At 39.2% G+C, this 24,686-nt stretch overlaps 1 protein-coding gene across 6 annotated transcripts in view; it reads right to left on the minus strand.

The window, feature by feature from the left end:
• The window catches only part of B3GALT1 (beta-1,3-galactosyltransferase 1), a 174,363-nt gene extending 149,999 nt beyond the window's left edge, over window positions 1–24,364 (minus strand). For 5 of the 6 annotated variants that reach the window (XM_077181450.1, XM_077181449.1, XM_077181446.1 and 2 more), the window contains exon 1: window positions 24,188–24,364. The gene's annotated coding sequence lies outside the window, so the exon portion shown is untranslated. The remainder of the gene's footprint in view (window positions 1–24,187) is intronic. The other variant, XM_054636784.2, reaches the window with a different exon arrangement.
• Window positions 24,365–24,686: the final 322 nt, after the last annotated feature.

Raw genomic sequence — 24,686 nt, forward strand, 5'->3', positions numbered from 1 at the left:
AAGCAAAAACAACTGGGAAAAATGGTTGTCTTGACTTTCATGTTCTTTCTTATATTTCTGTATTTTCCCATACTGAAAACCCCCAAATAGCCTGTTCCACACACTGGGCAGAATTTTTAGCAGTTATCATCTTGTCAATGCTTCTTAGAAATGTAAGCTTCAATATATTTCTAGTGATTGAATAAGATGCTATAAAATTTATCAGTATATAATGTCCTTCTTGATGTTCTGGGGTAAACCAGGAAAATGTAACTGGCAGAAATAACATGAATATAATTCCAATCATTTTAATTTAGTGAATTGGCTCAAATTTGATACATAGATTTGAGATAACTTGTGGGCCTTATTTGATGATGTTTCTTTGAATTTCATCGTCGCTTGTAGATATTTTATTTCTCATTTTTGCTCAAGTACCTTTTCCATGTGACTTATCTTAAACATAGGGAGATGATAATTCTTTCTCATTGTAAATATGCCCCATAACTTTTTAAAGGTGTAGGACTACTAGTATTATTCCCATCTAGAAATGTATGAGCATGGAAGAAGCTCAGTTTAAAACAAACCAAACAACCCCCCCCCACCATATTCCAGCATGTTTTTAATTAGCATAATCATTAACAAAATACAATTTTTCTTTCCTATATTACATACCTTTTTTTTTTGAGCTAAGACATGTATTAGTGAACATGAGCTGTCTAACAAGTTATTGTGTTAGAATTCCATATAGATATTTTTCTGTTTTTGTAGGAGTTTGATTACATTCCATCCAGATTCATCTTAAAAGTGTGGTGGTTGATTACAGAGGTGGGTTGAACCAACAGGGTCTGAATAGGTATTTCCTCAGAGATCTGCACAGGCTTCTCTGAAGAGGAGTATGGGATTAGGAAGTAACACAATTCCCTGTACACTCAATTCAGAACAAATGGACAACTGACCATATTGTGTCAATCAATGAAAGTCCCAGAATCTTTTTAAGGATATGTATATGATAAAGTTGTTAGACTGCATTGATTCCATGAAGGGCTGAATGCTTCAGTTTGCACCAAGAGCAAGGTGTACTACTCTTTGAGGTACAGAGCTCTAGAGTCTGCTGGAAAAGATCAGAAAGAAAGGGAATGCATTGAGTGGTTAATATCCTAAGGGTTAACAGCAGCCTATTTTGAGGCTAAAACCATAACACACTAGACTCCAGATTTCACTGGCAGCAATAGAAGGTGACACAGAGAATTCCAGGAGTTTTAATTTGATACAACCACACTAGCAAAGTTTAAATACAGCTTTGATATCCAAGGGAAGGTGGAAAAGGCATTTGTACAATCTGGCAGCTTCTGTAGACCTCAGAAGCAAAGCACAGAACCCCGTGCCTCCATGACGGGACGGGTCACACTGCTCTGCCACCTCCTGAATGAGAGTGCATCCAAATATTTCAAGGGAAAGATGTAAAATCTAATAAAGATTGAGTTGGATTTTATTAGTTCATTATAGTTTGAAATTGCAAACTAAACCACAGCTGGGTACTGACTGACAAAAACAACATTATTTAGGTGCATTATGATATACCTTAATGCAATAAAATCTTATTCAACAGAGTAGCCAGTCTTGTGATGTTTAACTCAGGAACAGGAACTTCAGAGAGTGAGAGTAAAGTTACAGTAGAAGTATCCAAAATTCCAAACATGATTTTAGTTTTTAAGGACTGATATAATAAATCTTTTCATCCTTACTAATTTTAAATAACTTAATTTTCAACCCAAATAGAAAAAAGTTAAATGTTTATGAAAATTAAAAAGAGACTTGTTTCTAGTATCATAGTTTTCATTGCGCTTAATATTAATTTCGTCTTATTTTTTATCTTTATTTTTAAGAAAGGTGATGAAAATTGCTGTATTTTAAAAATGAATACTCATAAGAAATGCTTTAGCTGGAGGAGAAGCTTTATTGATTTTTAGGGGTGGGATTTGGGAATTGAATTTTTCTGGAGCATAACATTTTATTTACTGGTGGTTAATAAACTGCAGTGTCACCTGCCAGCTGGCTTCAGGTAGAGAAAGCTGATTGATAGCCCAGGACATACATATGAAGAACAAAATGATAAAAATAGTAGAAACTTCTTCCCCACCCCCCCCCAATTAGTCAGGCTAAGTATTCCTTTGGCTTGAACAGGATCATTCTTATTATTTATTGCCTGCATTATTCTAACTCTTATAGGTACCAATTACCATTAAAGTTTCTGTCTACTAGGCTCTCACCATTTAGTGCAAAAAATTGGTTTGGACACACTATACAGTCCCTGAATGCATATCATCATACAGCAGGGTTTAGATATTTATCCAGGTGTCACTGCTATTTCTTGCCCTTTGTATGAAGATGCCTGTGTTAGGCAATGTACTCCATTTTCAGGGGTAAATGAAAAAACTTACATTAAATAATTTCATGTTAAATGCAGAGGTAGAAAGCAATAGCTTTTCCCTAGTGGGTTTTTTGTTTGTTTGGGGCTTTTTCAGTTTCTTTTCATTTGGTTTTGCTTGTTGTTGCTTGTTTGTTTATGGGTTTGAGGGTTTTTTGAGGTTTCCAAAATAACTTAATGACTAATTCCTTCTGTTTTCTATACACTACAACTAACAAAGTAACAGTCACATAACCACATGGCTTTCTTCATTGCTCTGCCTTACTCTTTGTCTGGACCTTGAATCTTGCCTTAACCTTTTTCATGCTTGCTGTGGTCTGCACACAACTGCTTTTCACACCTATTAATCCTGTTTCTGACTTGGGGTTTGAAACAGGTCCTTCTGTCAAAGGAAGGTGCCCTTCTCAAAGGGTCAGAAACCCAACTCCACCTGCCAAGTTTTCTACTTGAGTTAATAATAAAGGATTGGCAGCAAGGCCAAGGAGGCCTGTACGATCATACCAGTATTTCATACCCATCTTTTCTGTCATCAGATGTCTAACAAAGCATGCAAGTGGCAGACAGTAATCTTAATTTTAATTAGTATTAACAGTGATTTATAATTTCAATTATATGTCATTTTCTGGACCACCAATTTTGGTGAAAAACAATGCTTAATTAAACTGCCGCTATCAGAAACGTGTATCTTTATCAGATACACTTTTTTTATAATTTCAGGGGGCTGTGAATCCAAACAAATTAATGAAGACTACAAAATATATATGTAGTACAATTGTTCAGTTTTGTTTTGAACATCTAGAATATATCAGATTAGACCACAGAAAATCCTTGTAATTGGGGAAAATGAGCCAGACATATGGGCACAAATCATACATTACTGACAACTGCTTATGAGAAATTTGTGGCTTTAGAGGCCCCTCTTTTGAATACAAGCTCTCATTATTCCATGCCAATTTTCTGTCCTAGGAAAGGGCAGGTATAAAAGAGATCCCCTATACAGCGCTAGTGAAAGATCCTTGTACTGCCTCACATTCTATTGGTGAACAAAACTCCCTTTCCTATTCATGGAAGTCTCATTTGTCAAAGAATGAATAATTGTGGCATACCATCCTGACCCCATATCTTATGGTACCAAACAGAGCAGCTGGAGAGTGGGAAAGTGCAATAAGTCTGATGTTTTGTGGATGCTATCAATCTGAATGGTGCCATACTTCAGAAAAGCAGACAAGGAGCTCTCAGTTTTTCACTTCCTTATCATCAAGGAAATGCTGATCTCAAGTTTCCTCAAGATTAGTTGGCAGTTAAAAAACCCCCAACAACAAACAACAGAACCAAGCCTGCACTAAACAAGCATAACCCACATGGAGCCTCTGAGGCCTGTTCAGCATCTCCAGAACCTGCAAGAGTAACCAATGATGTGACTGCAGTCTACAATGATGGAGCTCCTCAGTGGGTCTTGTTGCCTTTTAAAAGCAACTGCTAAATTAAGACAGTGTTACTGATTTAGGTACCTTCATCAGTTTAAAAAAGCCAAACCCAATCAGAGTTCAAAGCTTCATTCCCAGAGGAATGCAGAATCACAGAATCATTGAGGTTGGAAGGTCCATCTAGTCAAAGCTCCCTTCCAAAGCAGGATTACTTAGAGCACTTACACAGGATCCCATTCAGGGAGGTTTTGAGTATCTCCAGAGAAGGAGACACCTACTGAAGGACACAATCATAACAAAGCTCACTTGCAGTGCACTCCTGCAACTTTATTTACATTTAAAAGTTGCATTAAGGAGATCTTGGCAACATAACTTAATTCATGCCTGACTTACAATCCTTAGAGCTGGAATAAGGGGTCAACCAAGGTTTAAAACTTGATGCCACAATGCAGCCAGCTGAAGGAAATTGCTTCTTGGTCAGTCTCTGCCAAGTGTAATAGTCATTGAAAGACTTTGCTACATAGGTCTGTGGCTTTCTTACATAGAAAGAGTAGCTGGTCTGTATGTATGGAGGAACAGGTAGGAACTGCCTGAGCAGACTGACACTAGTCACATTTAACACATTTAACACAATTCCCCTAAAATTATTCTTCCTTGACTGAAATGCAGCTATCTGCTTTGTCCAACCTCACCTCCATCTTCAGGCAGCTTGGAGACAACCTGGTCTCTCTTGCACAATCCAGCCATTTGGTAGGATTATCTGATTTATATGAACTACACTGTAGAAGCATCTTTTCTTTCAGAAAAGAGAGCTGTGGGGGGACTAAGGGAATTTAATGAGTCAAAGCTATTATTTGAAATCTAGTATTTGCTTGCTGAGCAGCAATAGTGGAGTCTTTATTAGGAGGAACAGGATTGTTAGACCTTGGCAGTGATTCACTGTACATTCTATTTCTCACTGTTCTAGGTTATTTTCTTTTTCTTACAACTTGAATAACCAATTTACAGCCATCCCAGAACTGGGTGGAAATGCTGGGATAAACACTGTAGGGAAAATTAAGGGTGTAATGGCAGAATCAGATGATTCACTACTGTTCAGAATCTCTGGATCACTTCTGCACAGCAAAGCCAAACTTTTTAATGTATGTGTAAGCACATATAGTAGCAAAATTAAAATGTGGAGGTCTACTGCTGTAGGCTACATCCTTGAGTAGCTACAGTGCTGTCACCTTGAAACAGCTTCCAGCCCTGGCTTGTGATTCCAACATAAAACAGCAGGGAATGCTCGTCCATCCCACAGTTGCTGTCTGTGGGCAGCCCAAAGTTCATTCAGCCTTTTGTAAACATGCAGCTACTGTCTAGTACATTAAGACTACAGAATACATGGCACTAAAGAGGTCAGGATTTCACCTTGAAATTATGGCTTTGAATTCCTCACACAATTGCTACCTCTGGGCATTTAAAGTTGTATGTATGTGGTGTAAAGCAGCCAAACTAACTGAATGGACACAGCAGTTCAGCCAGCTCAGACATAAATATCTATAGATATTTATTATAGGAGCAGAAGCAGCATTCCAGTGTTTTCCCTATGCCACACCTCAAATTCCTGAACATTTTCCTCAGAGGGCTCAGGATTTGCATGTAAGTGCCTACACTTTTTGGGTGATGGCTCCTTTGGAAATAGAGCTCACAGATGTTCACTTTGCTTCCTGTAAATATCTGAGCTTTAACAGCTCAGTGCCAAAGTCTACTTTTTTTTTTTTTCAACAAAATCAACAAGAAGTATCATGACTGGTAAAATTAGAAGCCACTACTATTACCATATTGTTTTCCTCTGTAGTAGTATTTAAAAATGAAAAAATATGGGAAGTGCAAAGACATTTGCAGACAGTAGCAAGACATCGTAAATCATGGTGACTTTACAAATTTTTATTTGTCTTGAAAACCTGAATTCTCAGTTGACCTAAGAAATCAATCAGAGGATTGTCAACAATCCCATCAGATTAGAAACTAAAGTCTATGAAAATACATCTTACTAGAAGATATTTCCCTCCCTTTAAAAATGTTTTTGCTTGACAGCAAAAATTACAAATGCAGATATACTCTATAATTCATATATCTAATGTGGACTGAATCATTAACAGCAAACTTCAAGTACTGTGGAGAAGGGGCTGTTGTCCTTTTTTATATTTATGCTGCTTCATGCAAGGGCATCCAAATTACATACATGTAAAAAGGAATACTATAATAATTAACATTATTTGTTATACTATTATGTATGAAATTAGGGAGACTGGTGGAACAGTTCTAAAATTAAATGTGACACTGAAATGCATGCTATTTTGCAACACTATATGGCTATCTCACAAACTGAACTATGGTGCTATTGCAGACTTCAATGAATAGAACTACCAAGAATAACTCCAGGAAAATTATCAATTAACTGCAATCTCTATGAATGACCCTCATGGACAGATATTTACTTAAAAATCCATCTTAGTTCACAGACTATTGGTTTTGGCTGGGGTAGAGTTAAATTTCTGCACAGCAGCTGGTAGGGGGCTGTGTTTTGGATTGTGCTGAGCACAGGTTGATAATCCAGAGATATTTTGTTACTGCTGAGCAGGGCTTGCTCTGAGCCAGGGCCCTTTCTGCTCCTTGTACGGCCACACTGGAGAGGGGCTGGGGGTGCCTGGGAGCCACAGCTGGGACAGGGGACCCCAGCTGACCAAAGGGACATTCCAGACCACGAGACATCATGCTCAGCATAGAAAGATGGGAAAGATGGAGGAAAGGGGGACAATTGGAATTGGGGGGTCACAGCATTCATCTCCCCAAGTCACTGTGAGGTGGGGTGCAGCCCTGGCTGTCCTGGAGGGGCTGAACCTGCCCATGGGAGCTGCTGCTTGTTTGGCTTTGTTGGTGTGCACAGCTCTTCCTTTACCTCCTGAACTGCCTTCACCTCAGCCCATGAATTTTCCAGATTTCACTCTTCTGATTCTCTCCTGATCCCACCAGTGGGGGAGTGACTAAGCAGCTGTGTGACATTTGGTTGCTGGTTGGGTTTAAACCATGGCAACAGACATAAAAGAAAAATATTATTTCATTATGTAAGATTGCGTATGGTCTCTGTGAATATTTGAAAACTCAGGTGGCATTTTCAGATTGAAAGGGTTGTTTTAAAATAAGACAGAACAAAATTTTTCCGGTTTCACAAAAAGGTGCTAAGAAATTAGAGCTGGACTTCAGAAAAAAATAGATTTTAATTTATAACTAAGAGATCCAGACTGTGATTTAGAATGGGCAAATTACATCCCATTTAAACATTTATATTCCAGTTCTAGATTTATTTTCCAACTTTTGCCCCTTCCTCCCCTAAGACATTAGCTATTTGGATCCAGTACTTTGCATCAAATCTGCTTCAGGTTTGTAAAAAAAGCCCAAGGCAACTGTCCTTTCCACAGAGTTAAGTTAGTTGGAAAGCAAACTATAAATCTAAGACAAAAAAGTTGTAGCAGAGGTGCAACTTCCCATCTGATACGTTAAATAAAATAGACATGTTCCAGGGCAAAAAAAAGGACTTGAAAAATGCCAAACCACAATTAATGATTTTCTTGCTGCTCTAATGCTTCAGAAAGAATGCATAACAATCTCTTAGTCCTAAGTAGCTTTTATACAGAATTTTCAAGGTTATTTTAGAAACTGTTTATATGGTTATTAGGATCATTACTGGTAAAAAATCCTAGCAATCTTGTAAGTAACAAACATTTCAACTGAAAAAAATTATCACTGGGAGATAAGAAACAACAGACATTTTAAAAAAACAGGTAGATATTTTCATTGTACCAAGAAAAGGAAAAGTATTTGACTGTGCCTTGGTGTTTCCCATGCCCATTGTCCAAGTCTGACCACTTAAATTGAATAGAAGGAAAGAAGGAATAGAAATAATGTACTTCATATTTTAAGAGATAGATTAAAATATTTTCAGACTGTTTCTTTACAAAATATTTTTCTTTGTGTTACTAACAGAAATGCATTATGCTACTTCAGAAGTGAAGTAGAACAGAAGTGGGATAGCAGACAATTATATACAACAGCAATTACAATGTCTAGTCATGTTCTCTTTTGAATTATTAATTTTACATCCTTCATTCACAAAAGCAAACCCAAACAGCTAAGTGAAAAACATATGACTGTATATAATAATTACAGATTATAAAAATCTAATCAATTATATAAAAATATAAAAACTACAGAGGGAAATTATTGTATTTTATTAAAAAAGAAACATTTCAGAAATTAGAAACTGCTTCTCAGAACAATGCATGGGGAACAAATCTATTCAAAAGGAGGTATCACTTAAAGACTGTACTGTGAACAGAGCCTTTGGAATCAATTTGAGATGTTTCTACAATATCAAAAGTTGTCTTTGGGAAAAAAAAGTTGGACCTTTATGAAAAACTTAGAGGAGCTAAACTGTTGGAAGAGTCAAAGGCTGACTAGAGAAGGAAAAAAAACCCTCTAACATTTAGAAAAGGTTGGAGAAGTCAATAAATTGCAAAAGCAGATTATGAAAGAGTTTTTTTAATCCTTGGCTAGGGTAGCTAGTGTACATAACTTCATTAATTTCAGCTGCATTTTGATAGTATCTGTTCACAAAGTTTTGTGAAGGCCAAGTCCAATGGGTTTCAAATTGTTGTTAGGAATAGCATCATGTTTTCAGACAGCTTACTGTGAGATTTCTTATTGAAAGCATCTTTCAAGGTGAGGCAGCTGAGTCTGGAAGGATAAAATTACTTGAAAACTATAAATATTTGCCATACAGGATTTCAAGAAACAGCAGACCCTTTCATGGCACAGTACAACCCATTGTCCTGTCTGAATTCTACCATGGCCTAAAAATGCTACAGAATACCTTTTGTTTTTATCTGAACATCACACTACTTACTGGGCTCTTTAATCATCTAATTAAAGAGTATTCCTAACATTTTTGATTTTCTAATTCACTTTGAACAAATGCAGTAATTGCTGAGGAAAACACACTCAATCTCTGTGTACAGTATGTGAGACAAACGTGCACCAGTGCCTAAATGACCGAAGCAATTAACAGACAGTATCACTGTATTGATGCTGTAAGGAAAAAATATTGCTGAGATTTTAACTATTATATGAAAATGGAAATCTATAGCAATAGTTTGATAATTTTTGGAAATGCTTAATGCTTGCTATAAAAGCAAGTATCCAGTGTTATAGCTGTATAATTTATGTATTGCATTTACAGTTTTAATAATATTGGACTGTTTAGACTGTGTTTTCAACCAAAACAATTCCAATTTGACAGATTCTGAAATAAAATTACAAAGTCCTGTAACCAAGTAATTATAGAAGTTTATATTACAGATGTTGACATTTCATAGCTAAGCAGTTTTGTTTCCAAATGCAGTGGAGCATTTTCACTTTGGAGCAGGGCTACTCAGATCCCCCCCAGTTTACCCATCCTCATTTTGTTAAACAACATACCACTGCTAGCACAGACTGCCAGTCAAGTGAGCTGGCCTTGAAAAAAGACTACACTATTTGGCATTCTCAGGACTTTGTTCATTCCAAAGAGCTGTCAAATACATGAAAACACAGGTTTTACTTTTCCTCTGCTGTGTTCTTTCTTCCCATGTAGGCAATGTATTAATTTTCTGCTCACCTAATCAGAGCCCCACCTAAGGATCCTGTAGCACTGACATGCTCCTGTCAGCTGACTGACATGTGTACTGTGCCTTGTATACCACTGTGGCTCTGTCACCTAACATTACTCAGAACATCCATCTCATCTTCATTTTTTGTACAATGAGATGTGCTCTGTGAATGTAATATTCAGCTCTAACCACTCTGAGGTAAATTATCAGCATAGTGCATTTTACATGACTCACATTATATCCCACAGATACAGTGTAAGCTGCTCCCTAGCAACTGCAGCAAAAATATACCCCTTTAGGCATTTTTTCCAGCTAAAGAAACCAACTTTCTGTTTGATGAACTTCATATATAAAACAATCTTGGCTACTGTCACCTCAAACTGTTCTGACTAATGGTCCTTAAGATGCGTTTTTAGCCCTTTGCCTTGTTTGGGTTCTGATGCTCAAGTTTCTTTTGCAAACCTTCCACCTCAATGATTTTAGCACCAAGGAAAAAATAGTATTTTTCCAAACCAAGAAATATCTTCCCAATAAAAACTAACCATTTATACAAGAATTATGAGCTAGAAATCCATTTTAGGTGGAAAATGTAACACCCAGCATGCTGGCAAGAGTGAAGACCCTGGATTTATTTTGTGGAATGCTGAAGTCTTTTGTGACTTTCATTATTCACATACTGAATGGAATTGCAATTATTTTCAAAGAACTATAAGCTTTTAAGTAGACTATTGCTTCTTGTGTCATCCAGAATCTATTTAAGTGAACTTACGTAATATCTGGGGAGAGACAGAAATTAGTCCTTGTTTAGAAACAACTAGCCTCATGCTCATGCATCACACCTCATAAGTAAGATGTGGCTGCTGTTACATTGTTATTGATTTTAACACACCATAAAATATTTTAAAGGTAATAACAGAATAATAACAGCACATTAATACTTCACAAATGAACAGAACCCTCCACCAATATTTAGGAATTGCCTCACCTCTGCAAGGGAAAGGGTGTTACAGTAGACAGTTAACTTCCCCAGTGGAAGCCCAGCCTTCAAGTCTAAGGCTGCTCAGGTTAGCACATTTAGGCAGAGGGTAGTTTGCTATTTTTGTACTGATCTACATCAGCCTCCACTGGCATGCAGCCCTGTGCATAGTCAAAAAGACAGCAGTTCTAGGACAGAAGAGCAAACAGCACCTGTTAGCTAGCCACAGCAAATAGCAAAAGCAGAACAGCATTGTCCTTTCCCTTCAGGAAATTCTGTTTTGGGAACTGTTACAGACCTCTGGAGGGAACGAAATCTGTCCTTTCACTTGAACAGGACAGCAACCACCCCCACTCTGTTGACAGATACCTCTGATAAAAATCAAAGCATGTGTTATGTGACTACACTTCAAGCATCTCCCTTGGTACCCTTTAGTGAAACTGACCCTGCTAAAGTGTAAGTGAAATTCACATACGAGTTGTTGCCAATTTTTTACATGACCCTAGAACAGGGTCCTGGACAGCATCTCACATGGTGAAGCAGAAAGGCTTTTTCTAAGAAGTTCTGTGTCACCACCAGCTGAAGTCAAATACTATACATAAATTGGCATATTTCATAAAATGCCATTGAAATAAATCCTGGTTAGAACAGTGCTAACTGATATGCCCAATTCCTGAACCAAAGTACTCATCCTCAGTCACTGGGTAACTACCTGGCACAAAAAAAGGCATTTCTATTAGAGCCATGTATTCATCACTTCCATATTGAATAAACATTGGAGTTCAAACTGCATTTCCATCAATGCAGTATGGCTGGTAGTGCGTTATGAATTCAACCTTGATGCAAAGTTTTATTAGTAGCAGTACAGTCTTTCGTTCACAGATATTCTCATTTCATGAACAAACATCCTATTGACTTTTCTGTGACATTCTGTAATTTAGGTCTGCCAAGTCTACTGTATATGTCTTAATGACCTAATTAAAAGAACTATTGTCATACCACTATATAATGTAGCAAGTAGAGGGGGCAGGCTGTTTCCCTTTTTAGCTAACAGGCACAAAAATCTGTAGGTAACAGCTTTTAGTTCAGTTCTGAACTGCCTCATAACAAGAAATAACGGGGTCATATGAACACCCCAAATGATGAGGGAGCTACATATTTTAAAGGAACAAAGAACATATGGATGTGGCATGCCTTCCCATGTATGAAAATCTAGCTGGATCAGAAGAGAAAAAAAATAAAAACAGTTTTGTGAACTTTACACTCAGAGAAAATAAAAAAAATAATATACAAGCTTTCTAGCAATGCTCAAACCATCCTTAAGAAACAGAACATACCATTTTATTTCAAATCTACTTTAGAACCTTAAAATGAATGTCAACTTATAATATTACCTGTACTGCCAAATTAAATTTCTCACCCACACTCACACTGTTTCCACTTTTTTATCTCTCTCATTATTTCCAGTACAAATATAGTGCAAAAATTGAGCAAGGTGTTCCTGGCAGTAAACAAATTCAGTACAGATACTATCCTCATGAAGGCTACAGTTTTTGTGGAAAAGGAAAGTATAAATCTTTACAACACTGTGTTCTAAAGAAAGCTGTTAAATATACTGAAGCTACCTAAATCCTGAAAACTGGATTCACTGAAATTCAGGGAAGTCCTGGCTTTTCATTCTTAGGGAAGAAGGGAAGGAACTTAAGACTGACTGAATTTAACTGAGTTACTGGAGATCACTTTTAGTTATTCCAGCAGGCTTTGAATAAGGACATTAATGTGAAACCCACTTGGCAATCAACTACTTCTACTTTTGAAAAAATATTTTATTTCTATCTGCATACTTATATACTAGCGCACCTTTTATGCATTTGTTAACATTTAATTTGGTCATTTCATTCTTATGGTTCTGTTTATTTTAACTGTTCTTTGCATAAAAATTATTTCAGCAGAATAATTATACTGTTTGAAGAATAACTCCAGAGAGCTTTAGTTGATGTTCTTCTCTAAAGGTGTGCAAGGTTATTACAATATTTCATTAGCACAAAACAATACATCTTCAGATAGAGGCAGTATTAGCTTGTAATGTTTCCTGTTACTATGCTACAAACCTTTGCTTGTAAAGCAATTTAATCACTTCCATATTGGTTATACATGAAATATTAGTGCTGTGCTTCACAGGGAACACCTCCTGCATTTTCATTACAATGTAACTGTGTTACTTAGAGAGTCAGAAAAATCTATTTGTCTTTGAGCATGTCATTGCATCTCATTGAAAAATTTCTAGCCTAAGTTTTACTAGTTAAAGAAAGAAACAGTCTTCCAGGTTTAAGTCCTCAATTCAACCAATATGGGTTTCATTATTTTCTAAATGCCACGTCATCTCCATGGCTCTTTTAGTTTTCTTTCATATTATCACCTATTAGAACTGCTAAGATACTATAAGTCTTTGTCTTCTAAAAGAGAAAACAACTAAAAAATCTTAATATACTATGAGATAACCTGGTATTTATACATCTAGCATTAACATTCTTACCTAGCTACTGTATAGTAAAAGAAACTAAGATTACAACAATCTTTATGGTTTTACATATGAAAGATGCGGTCATCATCTTCGAAAGATCAACGTTTTATTTTTCAACAATGAAAATATATGAAAGTCAAACAAATTGCTTTATTTTCCTCCATTAAAATAGTCTATCAGATAACTAAGAAGAGATACTGTTATTAGTACCATGCCCTCCTTGACAAATCAGGCAAAAATGTCATCCAGTGAGTTATGAAATCCTGGCACGTAAGAACAACATGTACAAAATGGAAGCAATTAGAGAATTCTGAGGTAGTACACAAGATAACAGATTAACAATGTAGGAATGCATAAATACATATACAGCATATTATTTTTGAACTGAGAAATGTTGAAACTAAACTTCTGACCAGTATTTTTACTGTCACTTTGGAACTGCTAGGCCACACTCTTGAGTGTGTGAGATTCTGCAAGAGGAGTAGGCTGTCACAAACCAGTTAACAGCCACTTGAGTCTGTAGTGTTCTCACACAACTGTGGTGCCACTAGCAAAGGCTCAGCCAGGGGACCCAGCTGTATGTCCTTGAACTGCACCCACCCAGGCAAGGACAAATGCCACCAGGTACCCGTGTATGTCCCTGCACCTAAAAATACTTCCCAACCCAGCAGATCTCATCCCACTCTCCCAGCTGCTCTCCAGTGGCTGGGACCAGTCAGTTCTGGCCATGCCATGTGCATAATGTGACTGAAACAGATCTACCACATCCAGCCAGGACTGCTCCTTTGATTATCTCTGGCCTGAGCAAGTCTGCCGTGGTGGTCAGAGCAGCAGGGAATCCAGGAGCCAAACCTGACACCATGTGTGTGCTGCACTGTGTGCAATCTTCTTAACATCTTCTTAATCTTCATACCTCAGTCTCAAAGACTGTTTCTTTACTAAAAGCATTTGTATTATAACTGATACCAAAACTGATTTCTGGTATTAATAATCATAGTTTTTATTGAGAGGATGTTTCAACATACAGGATGGTAATTGCTTTGTTCTACCTGACACACATGCTTTTTCTATAAGAGACTTACAAAACATTTTCTAAAATGTAAAATCAGTATTTTTAATACAGCTGCTTGAAGTCATGTTGTTAAAAGCACAACTAAAAATTAAAACTAAAAATTACTTGTAAACAACTGCATGTTGGTGTAAGTGGAAACTTGACCCAATAACATAAAAATTGATAATGTAACATAATAATAATAATAACATAAAAATGATAGTTTGAAAGGTGGGAAAATCCCCTTAATTTTAAAAAAGTTTGGGTAAATCTATAAAAGTTGGAAAAACATACAGAATCTTTACTGGTACCTTGATAGCAAGGGCTGCATTAACAGTAATTCTGAATAGTTCTGAAATATCAGGTCACATGCAGTCAAAACCACCTGAGCCCAAAAGGTCTTACACAAAAATTACAACAGGTCTGAGTCTTCATTTCACTGACAACTGTACAAAGTGCATAGGAATTGCTCACACGTAACTGACTTTGTTTGCTCATGCCAGAAGTCTCTCCACAGAGCAATCACCTCAAACTGATCTCCAGCAGCAAAAGGAAAGCATGCAGTAACTTGGCTGAGTGGCTGCTCAGAAAACAGGGACATGGTTTACAAAAGACAAGATTGATTAGCACTTGTAGGTTGCTTACTTTTATGGGTTATAAAGAAATTTTCCTTTCTCACCGTTTTCAAATTATGAAGGAGATGATTTCCAGGTGACCTCATCTGGGATACCTTACCTGATATATGACTTCCCCAGACTTTGGGGTTAATAGAGTAATGTATCATTTAAAATGATATAAAATCTGGCCAAGGCTCAAACTCCTGTGCCTTGGTGCATGCCTCTGAGGGGACCTGGGATCCCAGGACAGCCAGCCAGAGTGATCTGCAATGACCCAGCCAGCAACAGTCAGAGCCTCAGTCAAAAGCCACTGGCGAAATGCAGCAGCAGGCAGAGGCTCAGGGAACTTTTCCATCTCCAGGTGGGCTGTCTTGGTTCTCATAAGTCCTTGCAAGGCAAAATCTAGCAGAAGCCAACTGTGACTGCTTGTGGTATGATGGACCACTTCTGCTGCATCATCCACATTCATTTACACATTATCTATGACTTGATGCATAACCTGATACCCAGTACAAGTGTAACACCTTCAGAGGAAAGCCTATTACTTTTGACTCAGTTATTTTCTGTGAATTTTCACTGAGCTGTTTTGCAGTGTCATTTTATGTTTTACATTCTTAAAAGAATTACTGAATTTTGTTTCAGAAAACTGAAATTAAAAAGAAGTCTGCAAGTGGACAGCTGATGCATGACTTTCCTCTCCCAAAACCTGCAGGTGAGCTTTTCTGCTTTTATTTCTAAATTCTTCTGCTACCTACTTTTGTCATGATAGTTCATAAGATTAAAACTCTTATTGTGTCAGATGATAAAGAGCCATTTTAGAATGTGAGCTGCAGTACCAAAATCAGTTTACAGGGAACTTCACCTGGTATCAATACCCAATCTTAAAGACAAAGAATTACTGTTTCTTCTCTAAAAAACCAGTTCACAGTAAACATCTTGTTTTGGAACTTCTCAACAGAATTGAGTCTATTTATGTTTGGGATCAGCAGCAATAACAGAAGTATTTAATTTATTTAATTTCCCTATTACAAATGAATAAACAGTACAGAACTTCTACAAATTAGTTCTTAGTTTAACTAGTATTATGTTTGATGCCTCTATGTTCATGCACACATGAGCAAAAAAAAAAAAAATTTTTTTCCTAAGAAATATTCAGAATAAGATACTAATAAAATGGTATTCAGTATCTCCTCCTCACTAGTAATTAGGACATAATATGTTCAATACTGCTCTCATTTACTTCTAATTTAATGAACTAGATAGAATAAAAACTTTTTTCCCCAGTAGCAGTATATCTTCCATGTGAAATGTTTATTATGATCCAAACTAGATGCTCAAATTCTATTCCAGACTTTTCTGGCCCAGTTCAATGCCTGGTTAATCAATGGGAATGTTTGACTTTGTACAGTAATCTGAAATCTGCACATGAAAATCACCAGCAAGGAGGCCAGTCTCTTCAGGGTTTACAAAACATTTTTTCACCTTAGCTGCAACACAGCAAAATATTTGTGTAAAAGTATTTCAGAGCAGAAGTAATGTGATCTTTAACAAACTGATTGGGTGGAGGTGAATCCCAAACAAGTAGAGACATCAGACTCAACATGAGCTAGTTGCCACTAACTTGGTGAGAAACTTTCATTTGAAGTTTAATTATTGTGATGAAAACCTCATATATTTGAATCTTAAAATAAGCTAGGCAGTAACAAAGCACTGCCAACTTTTAGCAGTGCTTTGTTACTGCCTAGCTTATTTTAAGCAAATACAGTATAAACTACATACAACAGAATTTGGTTTATGATTATATTTGCACTTAGGTGCATTTTCTGGGGCCTTGTAACAAAAATCTAGCATACTCAAAAGCTTGGCAGAAAGAAAAACCATTTGCTTTACTACAAAGTCTGAAATCCAAGTTAAATGTATTATTTTTCTACATGGAAAAATATTGCAAATGCTGAAAGCTTTAGGTAAACATTAATAGAATAGATTTTCATAGTACACTGTACTAATGTCACTCTTACTAGCTGCCTAACAGACCTTATAAAAAAGTATACATATGAAAGAAATTAACTTAGTAGAATATTTTTTGGATGCCCACAATGGTGTGGCTTAACTTACATGTACCATTGTACCTACAGCTGAGTATTTTTTTTGTACAGAAGACTATAGTAAAATTTGGCTGATGATTCTGAAATATCTTATAAAAATGTTAGATAAATGCACACATCTTAACACAAGAAGATATTGTCACAATTGAACAATGGAACACAAGTTCCACTTTTTACAATGATAGTCTGCTTAAGGCAGATAAGCAGCACATTTGGCACTGCTCTATCACTGCTGCCAAATGTATTCAGCACAGATTCAGCAATTATCACCTCTGTGGCCTGTAAGTACTGGGGAAAAAGACTCTGCAGGCTGACAGTGTTCATGTCCATCCCTGACATCCTTGCAGGCTACCATGAGCTCACTAAACTAATTTTGAGCTGCATCAGCCAACAGAAAGCAGTTTTGACTTTGCAGCTACTTGTGCACATGGACATGGTTGTCATGAAGTAGCACTGGGTGGGTTTCAAGCACACCAAGCAAATGGAATACACCAAACCCTTTTTCTTTGGCAAACCGCCTTGTTTTGGTTGCTACAGATTCCAGCAAACAGCACCCATTTAATAGATCAGGAATAAAACTTTAAACCACCCATGACAAAAATCAAGTAGTAGAAATACATTTGTTATGTACTTAAATACCTGCTACTTTGAAAAAGCTGTTCTGATGAACTGTATTACAGAGCAAAACAAGATGAAAGAAGAATCCTATTGCTGCAGTCAACTACAGTTGGTAACAGTCTTTTAGACAACCAGATTTACACAGCATATGACCTCATAAATTGGTAGTAGAGCAGCTGGGGCCTTTCTTCAAAGGAAGTAAAATGTAATTCTTTAAGCTAAATATTTAAATTAACAAAGCAATAGGCTGCCTACTAAAATAGTCCTGTACTTCTGCCAAGTACTCGAACAACAATAAATCAAGAAACAGAACAGCACTTCAGACTGGGGTTTGACAAGCACATATTATTAACTGCTGCTGTTCAACCATCTTGCTCTCCTTTTGCATTTACCTTCATAGTTCTATGTCCTCCCTTGCACAGCCTTCATAAGGTCCTCTGTGAAGCAGATTCAAGCTGGCAGAAATGGGTTTCTGTTTTGTTTTGGCTTTTTAAGTCAGTGGCCAGGGCAGAGGAGTGATCTTCTGCCAGACTTATGAGCTGAAGTAGTTCTCCAAAGGGCTGGGGAGGATGGTGTTACTGTGACTGGGAGAAGGGAGAATAGGATCATCACAGAAGGGCTGCTGGAGTTTCTTACCCCGCTGTGAAACCACATTTATTACTATGTAACACTAAGTAGTAACACAGCACACTAATAATACATTTCTGATGTTTCTTTAAACCTCTCTCTCAGTGCTGTTGGCAGTGCATCAGCTTTTCCAAGTGACATGCTTTGAGTGTCAAATGACTGGCCTGGCTTTGAGCAAGGAACATGAAGAGATCCTTTCTTATGGCGGGCTTCCAGCCTAACCTCTAATACAACTGGGAGGGAGGAAAGAAAAGCTTTAGTTATTATTTTCATCTTACTATGAAATGTAGTTCACAAATGAAAGGTGATTAATTAGACAGCATTGGAGTTAACACTGTTGTGTACTGAATCCATAGAGAGGCTAGGGAAGCATTAAAGGTATTTGAGTAAATATCACTTTGCACTCCAATATTTTTAAAAGCTTCTTTGGTTTTAATTGAAAATAATTTTAACAGCAATCAACATGGATCAAATACCATATACCACCATTCTCACTTCCCCTTTCATTGCAGCTGGAATAAGTGCTAGGAATGGCATTTTTTAGAGTTTTCTTTCTGTTTTATGTGGTCTGGATTTCTGGACACTGCATTAACCTGTCTGAGTTTACTGAGGTGCAAAAAAAAAAAAACAAAAACCCAAAAACCCAACAAAAAACCAAAGCCTGTGTTACAGTGAAATTAATTTTAAATCTATGAACACCCTTGTCTGATATGCCATGGCACTTTTATTCCTCACAGACATACATGCAAAAAACCTCATACGGTATAATACTGTTGGCAAAATGGAGACAAACAAAAGAAGTTGTCTTTGTGCACAGAACTAATGCCACCATGGTGGCAAAGAGCTCCAGAAGCACTGTGCAGGACTCAGAGTGGACAAAAAGATGACAAATGAGTTTCAGTATAGATATATGTAGGCTAATACATCTCATGAAAAAATAATCTCAGTCACATACACACCAAGCAGACAAATGACTGGAGGAAAAAAATCCAGCAGTCATTATTGACAGATCCTTATGTACAACAGCAAGAAAAACCCTAGCAAAATATTGGGTATCATGAGGAAAGGCACTGAGAAGAAGACAGTGCACATTTATACAACCTTGGTCGATCCATGTCTCAAGTACTTCTGGTCTCTGCATCTCAAGAACAGGCTCTAGTCAGAGAACAAAATACCACAAGGATGGAGTGCCTGCCTTAGAAAAAGAGACTTGAGGGGCTCTTTAGTCAGAAAAGAAGACTGAAGCAGGATATGATCAATCAAGTCATGAAGATGATAAATAAACTAACGTAAAGCTGCTTGCTAAATCCTTTAGTAATAGAACTAAGGGACCTTTTACAAAGCCAGCACAACATCAGTTTATAAAGAATTAAGTGCTTTTTTACAAAGGTAGTAGTAAGCTTCTGGAACTTGCTGCCACATGAGGTTGTGAAGATAGTAAAGCATCAGCAAGTTTGAAAAAGATTCTTGAAAGCAAGTTTGAAAAGGTTCTTGGTCTGCAGGTCCACAAATGGCTCTAAAACCACTGAGCAGATACATACCTAGGATCTGTAATATGACAAGCAAGTATGCAAGAAGAGTACAAGAGAACAGGTTCATAAAACAGCTAGGTTTGTGTATAGTCCCTAGCAGCATCCCTTAATGTCTGTGTCAGAGACTGAACCCTGACTATGAAGGTCCCCTGATCTGACCCAGCAGAGCTTTTCTGATGTTCTGCACTTCAGTTGCCTTTAGTATCTTCTATTGAGCTCTTAAAAATCCACTCAAGTTACACCCCTGCTTCTTGGCAGCTGTGAAAGATGGAGGTCAGATTTGAGTAACAGCAGTCCTTCAGTATAAATTGCAACACAACATCCTATGCTAAGCAATAAATTACTACTGTATCTTTAAACAAAAACAATGATCAGACCCAGGAGGAAATATTTACATTACTCCAAGCAGTGTGACCCCGGAAAGCCACAGATGTTGTTCCACAGCAAGATCAGCTATTTCAGTGAAACTGTAGCCACCTGCTGAGGGACAAAAGAAACAAACATCAGCCCTTCAAAAGGCTGAGCTGCAGAACTGCTCAAAGGGAAGCAAGGTTAGCCATGTAAGTCATTCACATTTTTACTAAACTAAGTCTCAAAAGACAGTAATAGTTAAAGCCTACTGGTACTCAGATGGTAGTCTTAAAAAATTGAATGCAAAAGCCAGTATCTATTGGGTGTTTTCTGCCTTCCTCTACAGAAACTGTTTATACATAAAATAGGCATTTTATAATTACAATATTTTGAGACTACTGATAATACAGAACACCTGCAAAGTGAAATGGTATGCTATGCACTCCACAGAAATGAATAAATGTAGCTCAACAGTATTCTCACAAGATTTCAGTTATGTAGCATTTTCTTTGTTCACTGCACCCTTCACCATTAGCTCCCTCACCAGTATCTGCTGACTTCTTCTAGTGCAAAAATACATATTTATTTATTTCATAAGTATTTGTAGTGATACATTAAATTATACACTTATATAAGCATTAAATTACACATTTTAATCCTTAACGGAATATTAGAGTTTTGCAGATATTGCAAAACTATTGCAGATATCTGGATTATTCTCACTAGTTTGGGAGTTTGAATTGAGAGCTACAAAAATCAGAATGCAAGAGGGTTAAGAAATGTCCACTCCCCACTATACATGCAACACCTGGCAATTTTATGTTTTAGGTAGTGATACAAGTAGAGGGGTGTCTTGTAATTGAGACCTGTAATTCATTCATTATCACACCTTGATCATCTCTGTATTAAAATAGGTGCAGACAGGCCCAAGACTCTTGTACATCCTTTCTTTCTCCTGGTTGTGCTGGGGAAAGCTGATCTCTTCCACCAACATATCTGCAGCCTTGTCAGTCCAAGAACAACCTGCCCACCTTTGCCTCTCTCCCTCTGTTGAGGAGCTGTGTTCTCAGCACTGGGGGCTGAACTCCTGTCTAAGTGTATCTTTTCCAAGTTCCTTGAAAGGCATTCTCAGGACACAGAGGTGCTCAAGCAGAGCACTCTTGGTCACTGTGCCCATGGCACTGCTAGGCAGCAGCAGATACTGTCACTGCTTGGAAACATCTGAGACCTGTGGGTAAGCAACAAAGGGAACACTTGAGTGCTGAGGCATTTTATACCTCTGTGTGTCTGGAGTTCTGCAGAGCTGCCACACACCAGCATGTAGAGTTGCTGTGTTTGATAGAGACTCAGCTAACAGCCATGAGTCCATGTTTTAACTGCAGTTCAAAAACAGCATAGGCTTTTCCAAACAGATCAGTGTACCATTTGTATAATCTAAAACAATTATGACATGCATCATTCATCTTTTCCCTGAGCTTCTGCATCTCTTCATTGGTTCAACTGAATGTACATATGTACTTATTTCTGAAGTACATTTAGTTCTAAAAAGCATACCACTTGTTTTCCCTAGCTGTATCAAAATAAATAATTTTCCTACTAGTCATGGCAAATTACATCAATAATATTTTATTATCCATCTTTATTTAACTAAATAAGCAACAGGGTGGAGAACATGACAGAACTGACTGCTTCAGTTCCAGATTTCTTATTATGTGACGTATAGTGAAACTACCCTGTAAAAATTACTACTACAAAAGCAGCTTAGGAAAACTCAGGATATCTACTGTTGGGAGGCATACAGATGGACTCATTTTCTTTTATATAGAAGAAAACCATGAAAAGCAAGCTAAAAATTTCTGAAACTTCTGCATTTTTCTCTAACTTTTAACTAGGTATGAGCATTATGTAACTATAATACTTATTAATATTCATAAGTCTACAGCTGATTAATATTTTTTAACAAGCAAATACTTAATACACTTATATTGACTTCAGTGGTGGAATGATTGCTGCTCCAAAAAGTTTCATTATTTACTTACAGACAAAGAAGATGAATAAACACTGAATCGAGCACCCTTCTGAAATGACTGCATTGAAATATTTTGATGTTTTGCAAAAGATTTCTTCAGAATTGTGCATGGAAAAAAGGTATTTAAGAGAAAGATGTAGCAAATACATTGGCATACATTCCCCTGCATGCATGTTCTCTTGGGAACAACCCCACTGAAAGGACTGTCACAAATACAGTCTGCTCATGTGCTGAAGGTTCTGTTCTTCAGTTTACCCATTCACAAACTAAAATTTTAGATTAAATGTTGGTGTCACTTACAAGCAAGAAAGCTTAGTGTTTTCAGCTTGAAATCTATAAAGATTTCACTGCTCTCTTCCACAAAGCAACCACAAAAATTTCGGATTTTCTTTCCTGAAAAAGCACATAAGGAAAGACTGGGTGATGTTATGAGGCAGATGAGCAAAACTGAGTGCATCTCAGACATTGCATTGTGGCTGTGTGTGACATACTTAGACGAGGATTGTTCTCTACTGTAATACAAAATACTCTGATGACATTGAATCAGGTTAACTAACTCAGGTTTCTGAAAAACTGGTTTGACAATATGGCATTTGCTGAACCTGTATAGATCTATCCAGAATTAGGAATGTACAAGAACTGAAATTTCTTAGCAATTTACATTCTGCCAAAAATGTTATTTAGTGGGTAACTATGCAGGGAGGGAACAATATTTAACCTGTGTCAGCTCTAAATTCCACACCTCAAATCTTTTACACTTACTTGTGCCTTCCCCACAGCTGTAGAAATGGGCTTCAGCTCCCTAAAGCAGGGCATGTATGTGTTACAATGGTGTTTGCACTGGTTATTCACCCTTGCATCTGTCATGATTTAAAACATTTCTGAAAACACGTTATGCATCACGTGATTGAACGCGTCCTTATAACTAACTAATCAGAATACTCTATCAAGAAAGAGTGAACAAGATCAATACAATCCTAGAAAGTAGAAAAGGAAACTTAATGGTACAGAGGAACAAAAAAAAAACCCCGAATCAAACGAAATGCTCTTTACATTTTCTGCAGTGTTTAAATGTTTAAAATACCCAAACCCAAGAGATGCCAAATAACCAACAGGTAACATGAATTAATTTCCCTTGGTCTGTTAATTGTGGATACTATGTGCTTCCTACCGAATCAATGTCAAAACTCCTCTTTATTTCCATGATTGGAGGATCAGGTTCTTCATCACAAAGTCTGGCAACATCCTGGCAGATTCCTTGAAATGTTATATAATCAAGATACTTAATGTTTACAACGACATCTCTACAGAACATCTAAAGGCTGTTTTATCTAAATTAACAAGATTAGACAACACTTCAAAGCCTTCCAATATTGCCTTTATCACTAAAAGTACAGTAGGTTGAAGAACAATGGAAAGGAGTGCATAGGGATAAACGGGATTTCCTCTTTCTAATTCCTCCGTCTCAATAGCCAGTGGTCATGTATCAGCCGTCACCGATACGCTTACTTTAAAATAACTTTTCTTTGAGCTAACTGTGTTAACAACTTTAAGATCCAGTCTGCGGCCACATCACCACCGCTGCCGCCTTCGCCTGTGTGACTCTCCCCGCCGGGCGTCCGGGATCCCTTCGAGCAGAATCCTCCCTCGCAGGGTGAAGTTCAGCCCTCCGCCCGGGAGCAGCGGGGCCGCGCTCAGCGCCCCCAGCGCGGGCCCGGGGCGCGTCCGCGGCCGCCGCTACCGAGGGGGCACAGCCGCGCCCGGGGCAGCGCCGCCGCCGGGACCCGCCACGCCGCCTTTCCAGCCAGCACCCCCGCCGGCAACGCCGGGGCCACCGCTCGGCGGCACCGCTCGGCGGCCCTCCCGAGGCGGCGGAGCGAGGGGCAGCGCCGCAGCCCCTACCGGAGAGCTGATGTCGCCCCCCGCCGCGGCGCCCGCAGGCACCGCCGGCCGCCGCCAGCCGGGCGGGGGCAGACGAAGTTCCCACCGCACCGCCGGTCCCGCCCGGGGACCCCCGCGCCCGAAGGGCACGGCGAGGGGCGGTGGGGGACCGCGCCCGCCCGCGACCCCTGCCCGCCGCGGCCCAGCGCCGCCGGCCGCCCCCGGCATCCCGGCATCCCGCCCGCTCGCCGCTCCGCCCGTGCCGGCACCGCTGCCCGGCGCCGCCGGCCGCCCCTTCGGCACCGTGCTCAAGGGATGCGCACGAGGACGGGCATCCCCCGCCGGACCTTACCGGCCGCGCTCGCCGCCCTCGGCCACCCGGGCTGCTGCCGCCGCTCCGCGCCGCGCTCCCGCAGCCGGGGCGCATCCCTGCTCCGCCCGCAGCCGCACCAGCCGGCAGAGCGCGCGCCGCGCGGGAGCGCAGCGCGGGCACCGGCGGAGCTCGCCCTCGCCGACTGGCACCGCCCGCAGCCAATGGCTGCCCGCGCCGCGCCGAGGGGGCGGGACGGCGTGACGGGAACGGGCCAATGGGAACCGCTCCGCGCGGCAGCGCCGCTTCCGGGCAGCGGGAGCCGCTCCGGGGCCGTGCCGCCCGTGTGCCCGCGGCCGCTGTCCCCGCTGGGCGCTGTGCTTGGTGTGCCCGCGGGGCAGCGCCGCGGGCTCTCCGGGGCGCGCTGCAGCCCCGGCAGAGGGGGCCGGTGGTGGTAACGAGCGCAGCTGGGCCAACCTTGCCCGTCCCCGGCCGCTCTGGAAAACGTGAGCGGGCTGAGGGCCGGCCGTGCCGGTGGGGA

The sequence above is a fragment of the Agelaius phoeniceus genome, chromosome 7, assembly GCF_051311805.1.
Source record: "Agelaius phoeniceus isolate bAgePho1 chromosome 7, bAgePho1.hap1, whole genome shotgun sequence".
Classification (NCBI taxonomy): domain Eukaryota; kingdom Metazoa; phylum Chordata; class Aves; order Passeriformes; family Icteridae; genus Agelaius; species Agelaius phoeniceus.